The sequence below is a fragment of the Eptatretus burgeri genome, chromosome 12, assembly GCF_056783735.1.
Source record: "Eptatretus burgeri isolate ZD-2024b chromosome 12, Ebu_testis_v1, whole genome shotgun sequence".
Lineage (NCBI taxonomy): Eukaryota > Metazoa > Chordata > Myxini > Myxiniformes > Myxinidae > Eptatretus > Eptatretus burgeri.
In genome coordinates this window covers 24,955,293-24,970,544 of record NC_140972.1, presented here as the reverse complement: position 1 = coordinate 24,970,544, position 15,252 = coordinate 24,955,293, and the positions used below count along the sequence as shown (strand labels likewise).

The 15,252-nt window shown below is 43.4% G+C and overlaps 1 long non-coding RNA gene across 6 annotated transcripts in view; it reads right to left on the bottom strand.

The window, feature by feature from the left end:
- LOC147015273 (uncharacterized) overlaps window positions 1-15,252 on the bottom strand; it is a 270,271-nt gene that overhangs the window by 242,384 nt on the left and 12,635 nt on the right. The gene's annotated exons all lie outside the window — the stretch shown is intronic.

Here is a 15,252-nt window from a genome sequence, read left to right as displayed (position 1 = left end):
TTTAACCACACCACAACCTTGTCCGCACTCTACCCGTGCTACAGGGTCCGATCGCCAAATCTTCGATTTACCTAATTATTCGCGCGGGTAGGTTACCGAGAGATTGTACCTCAACGGGACCGCTTGGAAATGAGCGGCTTAAGCAGCTCGCTTCCTTTTGGGATAACCGAGCGGGGTATTATCGCGCAGTCCCGTTGGACCCGATCACTTTACCGGCTATTTAAAAACCAACTATATTCCGAGTGCAAGATGGGGCAGCTCAATGAGGGAATGGACGCAACGAACAGGTTGACATTCACACAATGACATTTATTATAATAAAGCACGTATGCAATTGAACAGGGCAAAACACATATGCAATTATACAAGCAACAAAAGCACGACAAAAGAACTACAACCGTCTACTTATTATGTATAGTCACTTGCATTTAACAGCAGTTCCTACTTATTAAGGCCCGGTCACACCTTGACGTTTTAGCCAGCGATGGCAACGTATTAAAATGTATGTAAAACGCTGACTTACGTTGAACTTTTGATGTTTTTTTTTTTAAAGATTCGGACGTATTCATAGCGACTTGGTCTTATGTATAATGCATTGGTAACGGACACAGAACGTTTCGTTGTGTTATAGATAACTTATACCAACGAATGCTGAACCTGTTGTCGGCCTACACAACCGATGCCCAACGATAGTCTAACTTAGGCATAGCGCGTTGCACGCATCGCCAACGATGTCGTGACGTAGCCTATTAAAAGGCTGACGCACAACGATTCGAATCATAACTGCCGTAGAAATGGAAGTGTCAACATCGCGGTCACACCTTGGCGATCTTGCCAGCGTATGCCGACCTAAGAAAAATGTGTCTAAAACGTTGGGGCACGTCAAATACGGTATGAGTAAATTTGGTATACGTGAGTACAACGCTAAAGTACGCTATCATACATCGTAGTAAGTAGAGTACGTCAAGAAATTTTAAACATGTTCAAAATTTTACGACGTACTCGGCGTATGACACACGTTCCGCATGCGATGGGGATAAGTTTTGCACACGATATGTGGACGCTTACACACGTCCACAAAGGCTACTTATAAGCTATTCATAAGTCGAAACACGTCGCGATACTGTCTTTTTTACGCGAAACTTATTTCTAACTTATGTTTGACGTGCTTTGAACCAATTCTTTACGTAGTCCCAACACACATCGACGTATATAGACGTATTCCAATGACGTCTTCCGGTCGACAAAAAAAAATAAATTAACGTGTTTCTAGCTTACAACTGCCATATAAAAACGTGTTCCCAGCGGTTTTGGGAATTGGTATATAAAAATGCTGCTCATAAAAGGGGAACCCAACAGTGTTTTCGAGTCCTTTTTGAGTCGATGTCCATGTCAGCAGTAACAGTATCAGTATCAGTATCAGTATCAGTATTAGTATTAGTATTAGTATTAGTCGTAGTTTGTTCATGTTTGGCAGTAGTAGGTGAGTGTGAGGGGGAGGGTGTGGGTTATGATGGATCGTCCTTGCGTTTAACGATTTAACGATTTAAATGATAAACTCAACGATTTAAATGGCTGCATCTCCACTATTGAAAGTAGACGCTTGCGCTCAACAATTGGATTTTTTTTTACACTCAACGACTTTTAAACGGTACCACTCAGCTATTTTCATTGTTTACAATGAACGATTTAAATTGCTGTCACTCGCCTTTGTTTTTTGACGCTGGGGTTTGGAAATTTGAAGCGTTTCTTCTGAACGTGTTAAAACGCTCAAACTCGACTATTTTAAATAGACGCTGCCGATGGACAATTGGAATCATAGCCAAGCTAGACATCGAAGTGTGAACATTCTCGTCATGCCGAAGAAAAGTTTGAAGAATGCTGCAAATAAGTGTCCTGGCCGTGGCCGTGGACGCTGACGCAAGGACGATCCATTATACCGACGTCTTTCAGCCTATGAGTAACTTAAAAGTAACGTCTGTCGATGTGTGGCAACGATCGCGTAACGTGCCAACAACACGTTAATCATAGGTTAGAAATAAGTTTCGGGTATGCTAAACATTACCTCGGCGTGTCTCAACTTATGATTAACTTACAAGTAGCATGTGTTGACGTCTGTCAACAATCGCAGACCGTGCATACAACTTGTGGCCAGCGTAGCAGAACGTGTGAGTCATACGCCGGCATACGTCGTGAAATTTCAAGCATGAAAAAATTTGAAGACAACCGAAAAGTACAACGTTTAAAGCCAGCGTACAACGACGTATGGCAGTGTTTTTCAGCGTGCTCTCAATGTTATCAAAACTTACCCATAACGTATTCAACGTGTGCCAGCGTTTTAGAAAAAAAAATCAAAAATCGGCATACATTGGCTAAAACGTCAAGATGTGACCGGGCCTTTAGACGGGCCCACGGACACACGTACGCACACACACATCCAAGAAATGGTGGCAGAGGCCTTTAATAACAAGCTCCAGCTCGGAGGACAGGTGAGCTGAAACACAGAACCTATCTCGAACCTCTCCACCTCGTGTGGTCTTCAAGTTGTTCGAACCCGGGCTCCAGCGAGAGAGAGCTGGATCCAATCGCCATGATCCTTCCCGAGCTCCCGGGAATCCTCCCAAGCTTCTCAACATGTGCTGGTGAGACGAGGAGCCGATCCTTCCCGTCGATACGTCGCTTCCCCGAGGAACCACCTCCACGACGAGGTCGATGAGTCGCACCAAGCCGGGAACCAAAATGGAGAACAAAGAGCTCCACGAACCAAGAAGAAGCCACCACTCGCAGCTCGAGCCGAGTGACTGGCTTAATTTTCTTCCTAACAGGGCAGCTTGAAGCAAAAAGCTCTCCCGAGCCAAGCAGAAGCCGAAGCTTACGGAACCATCAAAGCAAAAAGCCTCCAAAAAGCCTCCTCCCGAGCCAGGCCTCAGCCAAAGCTCACTGAGCCAGCCAAAGAAAAAAAGCTTCCGAAGGCCTCAACCCTAACGCAAGCAAAGCAGGACCCGACGGTCTGCTGAACGACTCCCCTCAACTCCCTTCTCCAACTCTGTCCACGAACAAAAGAAAAGATCTCCTCTTATCCTTCTGCTGCCCTTCCCCGGCTCCCGCCGTGACTCATGATTCATGCCCTCGTACTCCATCCCCCGCTCAGCCACGGGTGGGAGGGAGTTGTTGACATCATGAGTCACGGGACGGCAGGATTCTTCTTCCTCTTCGTTGAAGAGGGGGAGGGATGTCTCCATTGTTCGTTCCCTAACTATTAAATTGATCTGCAGCGCATCTAATGGATTTCTGAACATTCAAACAATGAAAGGTGAGCTATCTAGGGAACAAGCACTTATCGGCATAGCCGACTAAAGGAACCTGTATGTTGTGTGCAATCGAATTCCCAAATTCGTAACAATATCAAGGAAATTAAAAGGGAAGGTTCTGATGTTGTGTGGAACGCCGGCCTACCTTTATTGTCTGGAAACAGTTGCACTGACGGAGACAACAACCAAGGCTGCAGGTTGGCAAGAACAACTGGGTCAGGAGGATTGCGAGAGTGAAGAAGGGGGATAGAAGGAGGATGGATGAACTAAGGGAGGAGGTTGGTGTGCAGATGAGCTTGACGGGGAGATTGGTGAAATGCTGGCTGAGATGGGCTGGACACTTGGTGCAGATGGGGGAAGAGAGAATGGCAAAGAGAGCGGATAGATTGAGGGAGCAAGGTAGGAGGAAAAGAGGTAGACCATGGTTGAGATTGGAGGATTGTGTGAAGAGGGATATCAGTAAGGTAGGGGTGGTGGGAGAGTGGAGAGAGTTGGCTGAGGACAGAGGGAAGTGGAGGAGTATCATGGTCAAGGCAGGATAGTATCTTGATGCCATTGGATCTCAGCCCTTATAAAGGTAAGAGGAGCAGGAGAAGACTGGGTTTTTAATATTATAGAAAGGGGTGATGACAAAGGGATCGCATAGAAATTAATGAATAATGAAGGTAAGAATAAAATTTATGCAGGAAAGTTTTGTTTTTTTAACCAGGATGGACAGCATTAGGATGAGGAGGCAAGTAATTGAAAGTTAAAAAGAGGGAAGATTTATACAGTCATTACAGGGCTTAAGAAGCATGTTGCAAATTCCTTGTGTCAGTTATGTGGTGTATTGATACAGTAAGATAATACAAGTTCCCATACAAGGAAATTTAACACCATTGGAAACCACTGAGCCCTTGCACTATGATTGCCAACCTATGGTTGCTTTCCATGCTATATCCCTTTTAAATGTTGAGCATCAAGCAAGGAAGCAGCAGGTACCATTTTAAGAGTCTTTGGTGTGACACAGCTAGGGTTTGAACCATTTGAACCACTGACCTTCCTTACTCAGAGCAGATGCTCGAACCATTATGCCACTGAGTCAGGTGGACATTAACACTGTAAGCCTATGATTACAGATGGAACTAATGGTTTGTTTTATATAACTGTGTATGTTTGCAGAGGAAAGATATTTATTTTAAATATCTTAAAATTTTAAATTTAAAGGGTTCACGTTATAATAGTTAATTTGCCATTTCGCCAATCTAGAAATTCTTACTGGTACAGTACAAGGTTTTTGTGTTGAATCACATTGGTATGAACCTATTGAGGAAACTCAGGTTGGTTGCCAGTCTGGTAACTTCGGGGAACTATAAGCCTTTGGGCATTAATCCAATGTGGCCGGCACTTACACTATGAAATGCAGAAAAATCAGTCGTAACTTTTGATAGGGATGAGCTAGAACCTTGACTTTGTTGTCCAACCATAGGTTTTTGGGTCTGACCAATTAATTGGAAGGCATAAAAAATTAATTCTCTGGTGTGAGTCACATGACCAGAATCCAACATGGCCACCACGCATAATTCAGGGAATTTTCAAATCATCATAACTTCTGAACCATAACACCTATGCTTTTGGACATCAGGAAAACATGTAACCCATTTTTAGGTTTCTTAGATCATTCCCTATTAGCATAAATCCAACAGCCAACCTAGAAATTCTTACTGTCATGGTACAAGGTTTTTATATATTTTTTTGTTGAATCACATTGGTATGGACGTATTGAAGAAATTCAGCTAAAGTGCCTGCCCGGCAACTTCCAGGGATCTCAGCCTTTGTGTTGGGCTACTCGGAGCTTCGAAAAAATAATAATGATAATAACAAATTAATATCTTAACTCATTCATTTTGGGGAGTAGATGTAGACATTTCGATGACAGTTGGTGCAGATGATTTAAGACTTGTTAATTCAGGTTTTGTAATAATAATGCATGTGATCTCTGCGTTTTTGTTCCAGGAATCCAGGTTGCCGTGTTCATCGTCAGTTATAGAGACACCCTTTGTCATGAGATGCTCTCTTTCATGATCAATGACATAAAGAGGTTAGTTGCTCATTGTCATTCATGGACTGAGTCAATCATATATGAAGAAAGCCTTTATTTGAATTTCACATTCACTGCAGAAAATATATGATCCATTGTTTTTCAGGACGTGTAAATGGTGAACAGCACATGTATGCTGCCATGCAGTGGGAGAAGTGGTGAATTGCAGACGGTCAAGGTCACTGCAATCAAAAAGCTGATCTTGTGCAGTACGACTTGAGGAGACGATGAACTCTGCACTAAATTCCAGAAGCTAATCAAAACAGACGGTGATGAGGCAACAATCAATTGTCATAAGTCGTGCTATTGTTCGTTCGTACACTTCCAAAGACAAAATGAAGAGAAAAAGTGCTCGGTCTGAAATTAAAAGTGAACCTCCTGATCGTAAGAGTCGATGGGACTACTTAAACTTCAAGAAGCATTGCCTCATATGTGGCGAAGAGTGTTTTGAGAAGGGCCCTAAACACCCTGAGCATTGTACATAAAGTGTGAAACAAATGAGCGACCACATCAACCTCCTTTGAAGGATGTTCTCTTTGAGATCTGCAATAAAGGAGGGGATGAGAAGGCTAAAAAGGTTGAGCTGAGAATAAACAGTGTGCTGATGGACCTTCCTGCTGCTGAAGCACAGTTTCACCAAAAATTCTATGATAGTTTTAGATGTCCTTTGTTATCTCCTCATGAGAAGAAAAATGATCAATGAAGCATTGGGTTTAGTGGTTGATGATATGAATGAAAACAAGACTTGCACCTGGACCCGTGTTGAATTGTATGTATCGTACAATGGTCACCTTGGGCAAAAACAAATGCTCAACACTTTAATAAGTTTTATAGGTGATGCGATTGTTGTGATGCGAATTAATGGTTGTGCCTCTGTGATTGGGTTTCATCAGCATGTGGGCAAATTGTTCAGTCTGTTGGCCAGTGATGCTGAGGATGGTGCTGTTGACAGGTTGATGGCTTCTGTCAAGGCTGAATCTAAATCAATCCAGTACAGTTTGGTTTATGATTTATCACGGTTCACTCACCAAAACTTCATAAAGCAGACCAGTAAAACTCTTCCTACTCTCGTATCTGAGCTGGTTCCCAATGGTGAGGTCACAAAAGCCTCTTTGAGCCTTTCTCAAAGTATTCAGCGACGTGTCGAACAGGTTCAATCAGACCACACTGGGGCTTGCTATGAAAGTTCATCATAAGTATGGCAGTTCAGAGCTTGTCAAGTTATGAAAATGAATATGGCTTTCTTGCATCATATGATAAAGTGTTATGCTTTCGTAAGTCAGTTCCCAAACATGTTGCAGATAATCGTCAGATCTTGCATGAAATTCTTGGGTCGAGTTGGAGGGTTGGGCCAATCTTCGGTTGGTTTATTAATCTCGACCTGCATGTGTGTTCGACTTACGGATGCCGAGAGACCCATGCTATGGGAACAGAGCCGCAGCAGCATCCTGCAGGAGTGATCCACACCAGCAATGCATGTCCTGGTGTGCTGAATCTGAGAATTCCAAGGTTTAGCAAAGCAGTCACCAACAACCTTCAGGTGAGCAACCTCAACCTCGAATATTATACTGGACCAAAGAAGGTTTCTCTCCTTCAGTCAAAGCCAATTCAGGTGCATCATACAGTGATCTGTTTGAGAGATGCCAGCATTGCAGTCTTACAGCAAAGATGCTCAGTTCTCTTTCATCCAATGATACTGTTCCATTGGAGTGGTCAGGATTCAATACAAAACTGGCAAGAGAACATGGATATCCTAAACCAACGACTTTATATTTTTAGCCCATGCAATGATTCCCCTTCATCACACCCTGACACGAAATCCTTTCCACAATGTCCTATTTTCAGAGGTCTCTGCAGCACTTGGGTATGATTAAATTAATCTCACACTTGATATGCCACTGTATATGGTTGCTATCCAAATCAAGTGGGCAGATCCCTCATGCTGGAAGTCTGTTGTGCTCAGGCTTGGTGGAATGAATATCTTGATGTTTCTTGGTAATATTAGTCATCTCATGAAAGGCACAGGGCTGGATGTTCTCATTTCTGCTGCTTACAGTGGGTTGGGAGATGTCATGAATGAAAAGTCGTGGGTTAAAGCAATGTGGGCATTCCAGATGGTGACTTCTGTCCTGCTTGAGGACTTTCTTCAAGATGGCACAAAAACCTTCCCAAAGATGGAGGCATACAGTGCCTGCAGAAGTCCACAACCCCCTTTTAAAATTTTCACCTTTTGTTGCCTTATCGCTTTGAATGAAATTGCATTGAATCAGACTTTTTCAACCTATATTTACACATCGTTAACCCACAACGTCCAAATGAAAAACAAATTCTTAAAATTTCAGAAAATTGACTAAAAATACAAAACCACAATATCTTGATTGGATAAGTGTCCACCCCCCTTATAAAAACAAATATATATATATATATATATATATATATATATATATATATATATATATATTAGCTCAGGTGTAACCAATCACCTTCAAAATCACACACCAAGTTAATTGGTCTCATCCTGTGTTAAATTGCAATGATTCTGATGATTTCAGAATAAAATCAGCTGTTCCTGGAGGTTTCCTGTGCAGGGTAGTGCATTTCACAGCAAAGACAACAAAACCAGTCAAAGGGTGGAGGAGCTCCTTGTAGGCCAACGGCCATCCATATCTCGTGCCCAACTGTGTCTGTGGACGTCCTCCTGCAGTTGGGTTACTTTTTTACGAGGAGGGTGGTGGCAGGATTTGCACTCTGGCCACCGTAAAACACTTCATTCCTTAAAACATACCAAAAGCAAAAATAAATCTGAAAACCCACTCCGTGGGAGTACCTCCTGTGCAGCTGCCCTTCGCAGGACAGCTCACCGGATGACGGGAATGGGGCAAAGCCTTTGGGACCCCCAATCTTTGATGATAGGAGGGAAACCATGAGGTAACCTTCCAGGGTCAGATTGCGGTAGTGTGTGTCAGGGTGGTGCTGAGGTGTCATCCACCAGACTTCTTTGGTTAACTTGAGGTGGTCCCTTCAGCTGGATGCATGGAATGTCCAATCCAGAAGAGAGGATGATCACCTGCCTCTGTTATCAGCTGAGCTCAAGCGTTTGGATATCGGTATTTGAGCACTCTCTGAGGTTAAGAGACCGGATTGCTGAGAGATCATGGCGGGTGGTTACACCGACGATTGTTCTGGTCGCTCTGATGGTTACCATGCCCAAGGAGTTGCTGTAGCTGTGTCCAATAAGCTGACTCCAATGATAATTGAGGTAACACCTGTCAATGAGTGAATTATGAGACCAAGCATTCGTCACTCCTTGGGAGTCATTTCCCTGGTCTCTGTTTATGCTCCGACTGAGACGAGTGATCTCACCGTGAAGGACGTATTGTATGCCACGCTCGAGCCTGTGGTTGATCAGTGCCCTAAGCGAGATACTCTTCACATCTTGGGGGGATTTCATTGCATCAACTGGAACTGATAGGGATGGCTGTGAAATGTGTGTTGGTCCCCATGAGTCTGGAACTGTGAACGAGAATAGCACTAAGTTCCTTGACTTTGCAAGAAGACAGGGACTTTGGGTGGCTGGTTCATGGTTTCAGTGCTCACAGGCTCATCGCTGGGCTTGGTATTCCAGCGCTGTTGGTGTGGCAAAGATTAACCATGTGCTCGATGATGGTCGCTGGAAGATGATCCAGACCTGCAGGGTCTACCGGAGTGCTCAGTTCCTCAATACTAAACACAAGCTTGTTGTAGCAACTCTGAATTTTCAGCTTAAATCCAAGAGAATGGTAACATGCCAGCCTAGGCTGGATGTTGGCAAGCTTAAGGATGAGAGGGTAGCTGAGGAGTTTGTGAACAGGCTGAGTGGAGATTTGGGGGGTCTGGGTACTTTGGGGGATCCTGAAGAGTAGTGTAGTGTCTTCAAGACCACCGTCCTTGATGTTGCTAGTGGACCTCTTGGAACTCACCGTCGGGCGTAGAAGAATTTTCTCTCTCAAGGGACACTGGATACCATTAACCAGAATCACAGGGCCAGGCTGAATGTCAGAGCTGAACTGATCAGGGAGCTGAGGCGTAAAACGGTACGTGCACTAAGGGTGGACAAGGAGGCGTTTGTGCAAGGAATCTATGAGGGGGTAGAGCATCACCTGTGGTCAAGTGATTCTCATCCTGCTTACAGGGGAATTCTTGCATTGCGTTCCTCCAAGCCCATTCCTCGGTGTACTGCAGTTCGAGCGGAGGGTGGTGGGCTCTTGACAGAGGAGTCCGAAGTGAAGGCCGGCTGAGTTGGTTACTTTAAGCCGCTGTACAAGGCTGATCCACCAGCTGTCGAGTTGGACGTCAGGGATGTTACAATCCCTGTTGCTGACTGCGGTCCACCTTCATTTGTGGAAACACAAACCACGGTGAACCGGTTGAAATGCGGTAAAGCGCCTGGGATTTGTGTTATCCATGCTGAACTCCTCAAGGCTGGTGGAAATACTGCACTCGTGTCATGGCATGCAGTTTTGTGCTCTGCCTGGAACACAGGCATCATCTCAACTGACTGGAAGAGGGGCCTTGTTGTCCACCTCTGGAAAGGGAAGGGTGATCGCCAAGACTGCAACAACTACCGAGGGGTGACGCTGCTCTCAGTGCCGGCAAGGTCTTTTCTCGGATAATTCTTGAGAGGGTTCGCCACCATCTGCTTGAGCACCAGCGTCCAGAGCAGTCAGGCTTTACACCAAAGAGGTCAACAATTGACCGTATCCCTGCTCTTAGAGTCCTCACCAAACGCAGACGAGAGTTTCGGCAGGGGCTGCTTGCAGCCTATGTTGATCCCTGTAAAGCCTTTGATTCAGTGAATCGGTATGCCCTCTCGAAGATTATTGGTCTTTGTGGGGTGCCACCAAAACTGATCAATCTGATGTCTGAACTATACTCTGGTACTGATAATGCTGTGAGATGTGGTGATATCATCTCTGACTTATTTTCAGTTGTTACTGGAGTTCATCAGGGGTGTGTGCTGGCCCCCACACTTTTCAGAACTTGTATGGACTGGATTATGGAGAGCATGTCAGAGATCAAGTTGCGGTGCATCATTTGGGAATATCAAGATCTCTGACCCTTGACTCTGGATATCCTTTTGGCGGCCCTCGAGGTGCTGAATGAGGAGTCGGAGCCACTGGGATTACTGGTTTCCTGGGTCAAAACTAAGATCCAGGCTTTCAATGACATCTTGGATGCTGCTATCCTGTCTGTACCTGTTTGTGGCGAAGATGTACCTGTACCCTTGGAGCATAGTCAAGACAATCATTAAGAAGTGGAAGGCGTATTGTACTACCAAAACCCTGCCTCCTGCAGATTAAGCCATCCCTCCATACTGGATGACTAAGTAAGGAGAAGACTGATCAGAAAGGCCACCAATAGGCCAATGGCAACTTCGCAAGAGCTACAGGGCTTTATGTCAAAGACTGGGCACTGTGTGCATGTGACAACAATATCCAAAGCACTCCAAAAGTCTGGTCTGTATGGTAGGGGGGAAAGAAGGAAGGCGTTACTCAAAAAAGGCCACCTTGAGTCCTGTTTGAGGTGTGCAAAAAATTACTCTGGAGATTCTGAAGCCATGTGGCAAAAAGTTCTGTGGACTGACGAAACCAAGATGGAACTTTTTGGCCTAAATGAAAAACGTTACGTTTGGCGCAAACCCAACACAGCACATCACCCAAAGAACACCATCCCTACTGTGAAGCATGGTGGTGGCAGCATCATTTTATGGGGATATTTCTCATTAGCAGGGACTGGGGCAGTTGTCAGGATAGTTGGGAAAATGAAAGGTTGCAAAATACAGAAAAATCCTGAAGGATAACCTGCTGCCCTCTGCAGGAAAGCTGAAATTGGGACGGAAGATCACCTTTCAACATGACAATGACCCGAACCACAAAGCCAAAACTACACTGGAGTGACTGAGGAACAAAAAGATAAATGTCCTCGAGTGGCCCAGTCAGAGCCCTGACCTAAATCCAATCGAAAATCTGTGGTATGGCTTGAGGATTGCTGTCCACCAACGCTCCCCACACAACTTGACTGAGCTTGAACAGTTTTGTGCAGAAGAATGGGCAAATATTGCCCAATCAAGCTGTGCAAAGTTGGTACAGATCTATCCCAACAGATTCACAGCAATAATTGCTGTCAAAAGTGTTTCCACCAATTCCTAACTCTTGGGTGGGGGGGGAGGGGAGGTGGACACTGATCCAACTAAGATATAGATATTCTAGTTTTGTATTTTTATTTAATTTTCTGAAATTTGTAGAGTTTGTTTTTAACTTGGAAGTTGTGGGTTACGATGTGTAAATAAAGGTGGGAAAAGTCTGATTTAATGCAATTTTATTCCAGGCTATAAGGCAACAACAGGTGAAAAATTTGAAAGGGGTGTAGACAATATAGGCACTGCAAGTCCAATTCGAGATACAAACTAAAGACAAAATAAACCAATGTCACCCGCAGGGTGACCCGTATCTTGCCAAAAGGTGACCACGTGTGACTTCTTTAAGGTCACACTGAGGTGAACAGAGCTGCTATCCACCAGGAGTGACTCCTTGAGGAATATCTGCCTACGAGAGATTATGATGAGAATCGTTCTACAGAGTAACCATGAAAAATATGCTTTTGCCTCATAACGTCACCAAATGACGTCATAATGTCTCAAGCTTGACATATCTAGAAAGCACTCATCGAGGTGTTCAATTTGAGGTCCTACACGATATGGTTCCTAAAACTTGAAAATTTGACCTTGGGGTCAAATATGTTTGACCTTAGGTGCTAACCATGAAGGTCAAGGCCAATCGCCACCAAAAATTAATCAGCTGAGCGCCAGACCATGAACTATATTCCCATGAAGTTTGAAGACGATCCGATCAAAATTACTCAAAAAATAAGGGTTTCGTCGACTCCCCTGATTTGCAACAAAGTGACCTTGACCTTTGACCTTGACCTTCAAAATTTTATGCGCTGAAAGGGACCTCTATAGGCCTCTGATATGCGAAGTTACAAAAAATTCCAATGATAACTGTGCTCTGCAGAGTGATTTATACGTGATTCCAGACCAAAAAAAAAAACATATGAAGGTCAAGGCCAATTGCCACCAAAAATTAATCAGCTGAGCGCCAGACCATGAACTATATTCCCATGAAGTTTTAAGATGATCCGATCAAGATTACTCAAAAAATAAGGGTTTCGTCGACTCCCCTGATTTGCGACAAGGTGACCTTGACCTTTGACCTTGACCTTCAAAATTTTGTGCACTGAAAGGGACCTCTATAGGCCTCTGATATGCGAAGTTACAAAAATTTCCAATGATAACTGTGCTCTGCAGAATTTTTTAGACGTGATTACAGACAAACAAACAAACAAAAAAAAATAATAATAATAAAAAAACATACAAGCTGACCAACATATCTTGCAAAAACTTTGTTTTGGCAAGATAAAAAGAAAAAATAAACAATGGAGTTCACGACTCATCAATTTAATTTATCCCCCACCAACACCTTTAATAATATCATCCTTTAATATCATCGACTTTCATTAAAAACACGAACAGAAAATGGGACAAATGATGAACATCAAATTTCAAACCTGGTACCAGACCTCATCTGTTGTTAAAATGTATGTAATATGTGGATACTATTTTGCATGATGTATTTGGCCTTCGTTAAAACTCGTTCACGAGAAATTATAATGATGTTTCTTTCCTCCGAGGATCTTTTCAGCCTGTTTTGCTACTCTGCAGTTTTACCAAATCCCCGTTTTTAATACCACTAAAGACAACCATACACAGCAACCGTATAACATAACATTCTCAAAATAAAGACTCATAATAATTTTATCAACCTGAAATTATTTCAGTTGCCGAAGAAAGTATAGACACCGTTATCCTTCGGTCACCAGTAATTTACTGTGCTCTCATCATGATATATTATCAAAGATTATGCCGAGATACTTAAAGGAGTGAACAGTCTCAATGTCAACACTGTTTATCATGACTGGGGGCAACTGACGTTCACTCTCTTTAAGAAACCCGACAGTCACAATGTCATCTGCATACTGTAATGGTCAGCCGATCTGTTCTGGTTGCCCGGTTCGAAGCCGGTGAGTCATGTCAAAACGACCACAGAGGTCATGTGGGTCAACAGCTCTGGGTCGGATCACGGATTTTTAATCTCTGCTACCGTTTTTTTTAATCACTGGAACTGCTGAGCTATTGAAGCTCTACGCCGATAGGTGATCACATGACTGATCTTAATCTTAGGCCAAGCAACCTTAGTTATGTAACGCAATTTTTATTACCACCAAATAATCTTTAGCTAGCTATTGTGTGCAGCCTGTGGCTGCTGGTTGCATCATTTTCTGGGGGCACAGCTGTTCCGCTGATGCAGTGTCCTCTATTACCAGTACATTGGTAATCATTTCATCGACCTCAGAATGATGACAGGCTGAGTCAACCCCACCTAATGTTAATTGAATGGTGGACAGGGGCTTAAACTACAGACGCCAAGATCTTTAGCCAGTCACCTTAAGGCCAAGGGAATGAAAGTCCTAGAATACCGTCCACTGCCCTTATGCTTCAAAAGCTGCCGCAATAATTTTCATTATTTCAAAAAATTTCACTATTTGCAAAAAAAATAAACCCCTGACTCGAGTTGATCATCATTCTTCATATAAATCACCAAAAACGGTGTTTTTGTTAACCATAGTCTAACCCCTTCTTGGTGCCAAGCCGAGAAATTCTGAATATTTACGAAGTTTGAAGTTCCGAAGTGATCGACCAATCACAGCGCACCTATGACGTTCGTTACATCTCGGCTTTCCATCATGGTGGTGTCAATTTTCTTCTCGAATCGAGAAAAATAGGAGTCAAAAAGGTGAGAATTTGTTATAAGAACATGCATTTTCAAACGAAATAACATCATATCAATTCATAAATGATCGATTACACTGTTTGTTACTTGTGTTTGAATGAATGACCAAGATTACATGAGACATTTGAAGCTGTTTTCTCCGATTTCTCGCCGAAAGTGCATAGCATTTTACAGCATCATGAGGAATGAACTGCTGCTGGTCGGTCATGATCGAATGAACCACTGAGCTGGCGTTGTGTTTCTTCAATGTTCTTCTGGAATGCATGTCAACAGATTGTCCGTAGTCCTACATGCCATACCTTTCCCAATACCTGCACGATTTTGTCCTATTTTTTTTTTGTTTTGAGCAGTCACGTCTGTCTGAACATGTGCGTGTGCGCAGTCTTTCTGGCGGGATCGTACTAGGCGTTGCTAGGCAACGACACACATGCTGAGAATTTTAGCCTCTGCATAGCAGGGTTCCCCTTGAACTTTGAATTGAATATTGAAAATCCAGTCCATCTAAAGAAAACGCAACTCCAAGAAATTCTTGCAGATGTGGAATACACATGTGGTCTCCTGTTTGGTATGTTCAGTGAACCATTGTTAAAACACTAGATTTGAGTGATGTAGAATCATGTATATCAGGTTCTTCTAAACTATGATTGTGCCATCTCAGCCAAGCATTCTTTGGTCAAGTGCTTGGGACTCCATATATTCTTGTCTTCACTGATCAGTTTTCAATCTTCCTTTTCAGATGATATCACCCTGCCAAAGGGGTTGGAGGTATTTATCAAAGACCATGATTGTGGCGACCATATCGAGAAACTCTACTACGCATGTGGATTTGAGCCCATCTGCCTATTCTGTGGTGTAGAAGTGGAGGAGTTGACGATCTGGATGAATTTTACCCTCAGTGCAATGACTGCACTGAGGAGCCAGTCAGGAAGCATTTATAAGAAGTGTTGAACGTTCATGTCGAACCTGACATCTG